Genomic DNA, 6000 nt, shown 5'->3' on the forward strand with positions numbered 1-6000 from the left:
GCTGAGAATTATCAAAGAATATGTGGAAAAGATGATATAGATTTTAGGAACTAAAAATATATTCAGCTTAAACACAGCTGATGGCATACAACAGTATATGAGGTAGCTGCTTTGAACATAATAAATAGTTTTAAGAAAATCACTAATGACTGCGTTTCGCTCCCTGTCCTTGGTGTTATATGAGAAGTCAGACTGGTACAGGCTTCATTAAACAAAACTGTGTCACTAATTTTGTTTAGAATATTTTTTAAATAAGGCCTGCATGATCCAGGCATAAATCCAGAAATACAACATTGGTTTATTTTTCTAAAATTCAATTAGCATCTTAACGGTCAGCTACAGCTTAATAGTGGCCAAAACTGTCAGAAAAGTCTTGGGTGACATCTATGCTATAATTAAAAGGTAACAGCTTCAGAGACACATGCAAATTTACACCAGTTGAGAATCTGTTTTCTCTTCTTGAAGCGAGTACACTGATTCTCTCATGGAAAGTCTTTTTTAAATGCATTACATTCAGTTAAGTGCATTTCAAATGCATCTTTCCAAGGAAAAGCAACTCTAAATAAATCACTTCTGTTCTTTTGGACAGCGTATACTGCAGCAGTGATTGAAAGTGTTTGCACAGAACTGGGACAGAAAAAGAATGGCTTTGCTGGGAAAATGTAAACAGTATAAGCAAGCTTGGGAGGCTAAGGCAGATACGCATGAGAGAGAACCGTGAAGCCAAGACTTAGAAAATGCAAAAGTTTAGCCTTCCAGTTTTGCCCAGATTCTAAAACAGGAAAAAAAGAAAAAGTGTTTCTAAAAACAAATGGAAACAAAAAAAAATGTAACGGCTCCAATGGAAAAAAAATTTGTAAGAAGATCTTATATTGTACTACACTGGCTGTGGAATTCTCCCTTAAGGTAACAGGTAAGTAAATAGGCTAATTTCTGCTGCTCTTTGTGCAAGCGCATTACACTGAAAACATCAGAATTGCCAATGTGAGTACAAAAAAGAAAAAAAATGTGCAGTGCACAGCCATGGAAAGCTTTCTCCTTTTTCCTTTAAATATTAAAAGGAAACAAGATTCAAATGTGTTCAATTTAAAATATTAACATACATGACTCACAGTTTTCTAAACAAAGGGTGAGGTTTAGGACTAATTTACTTCAAAAATCTCTTTTAAAACGTACATGTTCTCTCTTTAGTTGATACATTAGGAATAATAAAAGTCAGCATGATACCAACCCGCATATACTGTACATATGTACATAGAAATATTATATATATTATTACATGTCTAATACACATAAACACATACACAAAAACACTTCCAGATTTATTTTACTGATTAAAAGTTATTTGTTTGTCAACTCACATCTGTTTTGGTAATAGAAGTATTCATTCCTTCCTTGACACAGTGGTATCAAAGATATAGTTAATTCCAGAGCTCTGACAATCTGCTACACCAAAGACTGAAAATATGTCCCAGTAACAGAACAGTTACACGAGCAACTAAGAGACTGCTTTCTATAAGTGTAAAGCTTAACCAAGGAAACTACTACATATGAAACCCAATGACATAGCTACACATGCTTTTAGAACAGGGGTGACTGTAACACTGAGGTAATGCCAATATTGTGTACATGCCCTATAGGAGTGACAGCTAATCAGAAGCACAAAAGGAATTTTGCTAGATCAAGAACACTGTAAACACATTGGGAGCAGATGGGAACTACTTCTTAAAGAGAAATTATATTTTGTATTCCTAACGGTAGACTTGGACTTCTCACTGGAGAAATTCCTTCAAACGCTTTCATAAATAGCCTATGTTGTGTTCAGTATTTACTATAGAAGTGACGAGATACACACTTTTTAAATATTGCCGTAACCATGTTAGTATTAAAAACATACTGATAGCAATAGTTTCTTCCACATGGCTGTGGACCAGTTCGAATCTTTTATTGGTATGATTTGGTGGACTCCTGTGGGCTCAATCCTACCCAGCTCTTGCACATGCTAGGAATGCTATTCAAAGCAGCTGAATAACTCGAACACAGAGAATATAGAACTACATTAGTAATTATATTGGTGGCAAAGGAAATGTATTAGTGTGCTTTCTTCCTTCAGTTCTGTTCTTAATTGTATCCTAGTCTAAATCTGGATTGCAATGCCCAGACAGCCCACAGAGCAATACTGTGTTCCGGAGTAGGTCTCTTTATTCAGACATTAGTTGCCAAGAATGAGACACGCAGGTTTGTGTTTAACTTGAGCATTCAAATAGAAGTTATCAAAATAATGAAGTAATAGAATAATAGAAAATCATAAAGTAATAGAAGTTATCAGAAGACGGCTGCCAACAGACTTCAGAATTCAAGAGACTGGATGGGTGATGCATGTATAATTCCTTCAACAGAAAAATGCATTTATGATATCTTGCCCTTTGACAGTCAGTGGGAAAATTCCCACTGGCTCTCAGTGGGCCAGTATTTCAAAGAGTTGTGTTGTATCAGGAAAAGCCTATTCAAAGGGACAAACACTACATTTCTTAATCCAGAGCAAGACTCCAACTGATCAGGAATTCAGAGTACAATAACATTTGAAGTTGACAGTACATATATCATGCAATTCTTGAACTTGCAGTGCATGTCATGTATTCAGGTACTTAGTTTTGTCCACTAATAGTGCAGTCACACTGTTCTACATCACTATCCTGCCAGTGTCTTTTCTTAATCTGCAAATAATGTAGATTCTGGCATTAAACCTGCAAATACATATGTACCTGACACTTCCTATGTGGGCAGTCCCACCACAACCTAAACCAGTTACTTGAGAAGAGCATAAAATAAGAATCTAAATCATATAGCTGAAATACTTCTGAAGACAGTTGTTCCTACTGCACTGATCATTAAAACAACATCAACACTTTTTATCTGGTGTCACCTTGTTCGATTTAGTGTCACCAAGTGCCTTTTGTGCTGAGGACTTTGAAGTCGGATAAAGACGTTGGACTATATGCAGCGAAGCCCGTGAGAGTTTGAGCAGACTTACAAAAGTAAATACCGCGAAAATACAGATCACTGTTTTTCATTGTGAATTTCAGACAGTATTGCAGCATGTGTACTTTGAAAGAGCACACATGGGTTTAGATCTGGTCTTATTCATATTTATCCAGATCTAGTGTGACCGTTGAAAGGACCTCAGATTCAGCACAACAGTCAGGCTTTTAGCACATCACTGATCTGAACGGGTTTAAACTTATTAGTGCAAATTAATTACAATATCGCCAGTATGTACAATATGACTGGAAAGACTCTGCATTGGCACAACTGTAAGAGCAGCAAACTCTGGCCCCAGGATACCTGGCATAAATTTATGAAGGTAGAGAGCAAAAAACCTCAGCTATTATTATTACTTAAATCTCGGCCCCTATAAAACGTACGGATGACTAAATGAATCATTGTAGATCATATCCAAGCGTGATTTATAGGCTATACTTTTTCTTAACTATCCCTTTGGAAACAAGATTTCTTCTCCTGATTCTACAGACCCATTGCTCCCACACAAAAGCAAATGCCTAGAGGTAGCACTCTCATGCAACCGTATTTGTAAAAACGGGGGATATCGCATCTGTTTTGGAAAACTGAAGAAGTGGCAAGACTCTTAACCGTCTCTCAGCTGATACTGTCACAGGATCACACACTTTCCGCCGTTCAATAGTTTCTCAAGGAAATGAAATAGCAGCCAATTACCTTTCAATAAATCAGTTCGGCGTTTGCGGGAAAAATGTCAAACAGTAACAGCCCGGCACGCGTAGGAGCTTCAAACTCGAGCTTTTTCTCAAGGAAACAGAAAGTCCAAACAAACCAGAAGCTTTATCTTTTTAGTTGTGGAACTGCAATACAAAACCTAACTATGAACTAAATCAAGTATGACCTCTTCCCGGTACAATAGAGTCAATGAGATTAAAGGAATACTCGGTAAGAAAATCTACACCACTTTGTCACCTAATTCAGCCTCTCTTGGAAGAGCTCCAGTTGTACTGAATTAGTCTTAAGGACCCTTTTCAAACCAATGAGCCGCTAATTCTCTCCAGATGCAACGACAGGAATTTGGTTAGCAAATATGAGGGGTTTGAGACAGAATCCTTTATGTGCCGATTAGGGTATTTTTACCTCCCTTTCTATTTATCGGTGATTATTCCTCGAAGGTATATAACAACAACACCAGCTATAAAATCAACTCAACGTTTCGCTCACTAAAAACAAACGAAGCTTTCCCTCAGGCATACCCCCTTCTCCCTGCAGGTTACATCCCCCACGCCGGGGTTAAGGCACACACGCCTATGACTCGCCGTGCTCCCGGAGGGCACGAAACCAACCCGCCGCTCTCCGGTGAGAGCACGCGGCAGCCCGGACTCACCACGCCGAGCCGTGCGGGAGCGCTTTCGGAGCCACCGGGCTGCTTTCCCTCGCCGGCGAGAGCGGCAGGAGATGCCGCGTTCCCTGGTGCCTCGCCTCGCTCCCTGCCGCCTCCCAAGACTCGTGGGCCGGCCGGAGCGCAGCGGTGCCCCGACCCCGCCGCCGGGCGAGCGCCGCGGCCGCGCCTGCTGCTGCCGGGCGAGCGGAGCGCCGCGGCGGGCAGCGCCGGCAGCTCCCGGGCGGGCGGGCGGCACGGCAGCGCTTCCTGTTACATCACCCCGACCCCGCCTGCAGCCGCCCCGAAGTTACTTTTCGTTCTCAAAGGGCTGGTCCCGGGGCAGCCGGGCTCCGCCGGCGCTCCCCGGCGGGAGCGGGGCCGCCCGCGGCCGGCGGCGGGTCCTGCGCGGGGCGGGCTGCCCGCGCCTCGCCCCCGGTCCCTGCCGCTCGGCCGCCCCGGGTAGGGGCTAACGCGCCGAAACGGGTCGGGAAAGGCGCGGAGGGGACCACGGGACCTGTCTGTTCACGGACCGAGCCACCGAGATGCCTCCGCCTCCCCCTCGAACCAGACCCCGAGAAATAAATGAGAGGCAAACAGTGCGCGGGAGCTGCGTGACTGACCTGGCCCGCCTCTGCCAGGAACCGCGGGGGCCGCGCTGTGTCCCGTCCTGGCAGTGCTGAAAAGCTCTACAGGGAAACACTTCCATGCCTCAAATGCATCCTGCTGCATTCCTCAAATGTAAAACTGCATTAAAGGTCAGAATCCAAGTCTCAAAATCAAGCAAGTGCGTAATTTAAAATGCCACTTTGCTTTATACCCACGAAAAAAACAACAAAAAAACCCCAACAACAACAACAAAACCCCCAAACAACCCCACACCACCAAAACTCACCTGTAAATAAGTCTTTGAAATATCAAGGGTAGAAAAAAGGCAGCGGGAACATTACTGCTGCTGCACAGATCTCTAGGCTGCATTTCTTTAATGATTAGAAAACACAAGTATGAGCTGCCTGCTTTGAAAACTGCCATAACTGAAGACAAGGCAAAATTAACGTCTGTCTTTCTACAAGAATTCTGTATCAGGACCTAAAATGTGTCTTAGAGCGTTTGTCACTTGTACAGCTGGTGCCTGTGCTACAGAATCTCTGCTCTCCAGCTCAACAGACAGTTGCTGTGTGCACATGACAATAGTATGCTGAACAAACGTGGAGTTCATGGAGCGTTGAGCTCAAATAACACTAACACCTGTAACACCAGTGCTCCTTATGGAAGTCCCTAAGGACCTCCCAAAGGTCATGGTTTTGTAAGTGCTCATTAAAATGATAACCATTAAATTTGTTCACGAAACAAGATGAAGTATTCTGCCTGCTTTTCACTAGCTGTTGCTCATCCACTCTTCTTACCAGCAGAAACATTTGTAGAACATGTTGTGAACTGGATGAGTGAATTCATCTGGCCATTGAAGAATCTTTTCCTCAAAAATGAAATCAGCAAAAAGCCCAAAACTAAGGAAAAAACCAAAAAAAAAAAAAAAAACAAACAAAAAAAACCCAACAACAAACAAACCAACCCCAAGCCAGGGTCAGGAAAAATTGGAA

At 42.5% G+C, this 6000-nt stretch overlaps 1 protein-coding gene across 2 annotated transcripts in view; it reads right to left on the reverse strand.

The window, feature by feature from the left end:
• Nucleotides 1–4611, reverse strand: part of CALCRL (calcitonin receptor like receptor) — a 66289-nt gene extending 61678 nt beyond the window's left edge. The window contains exons 1-2 of one of the 2 annotated variants that reach the window (XM_074910563.1): nucleotides 4406–4611; nucleotides 3736–3878 (exon numbers count right to left, since the gene is read on the reverse strand). The gene's annotated coding sequence lies outside the window, so the exon portion shown is untranslated. The remainder of the gene's footprint in view (nucleotides 1–3735; nucleotides 3879–4405) is intronic. The other variant, XM_074910562.1, reaches the window with a different exon arrangement.
• Between the last annotated feature and the right edge of the window lie 1389 nt (nucleotides 4612–6000).

This window comes from Athene noctua, chromosome 7, assembly GCF_965140245.1.
Source record: "Athene noctua chromosome 7, bAthNoc1.hap1.1, whole genome shotgun sequence".
In the NCBI taxonomy this organism is placed as follows: domain Eukaryota; kingdom Metazoa; phylum Chordata; class Aves; order Strigiformes; family Strigidae; genus Athene; species Athene noctua.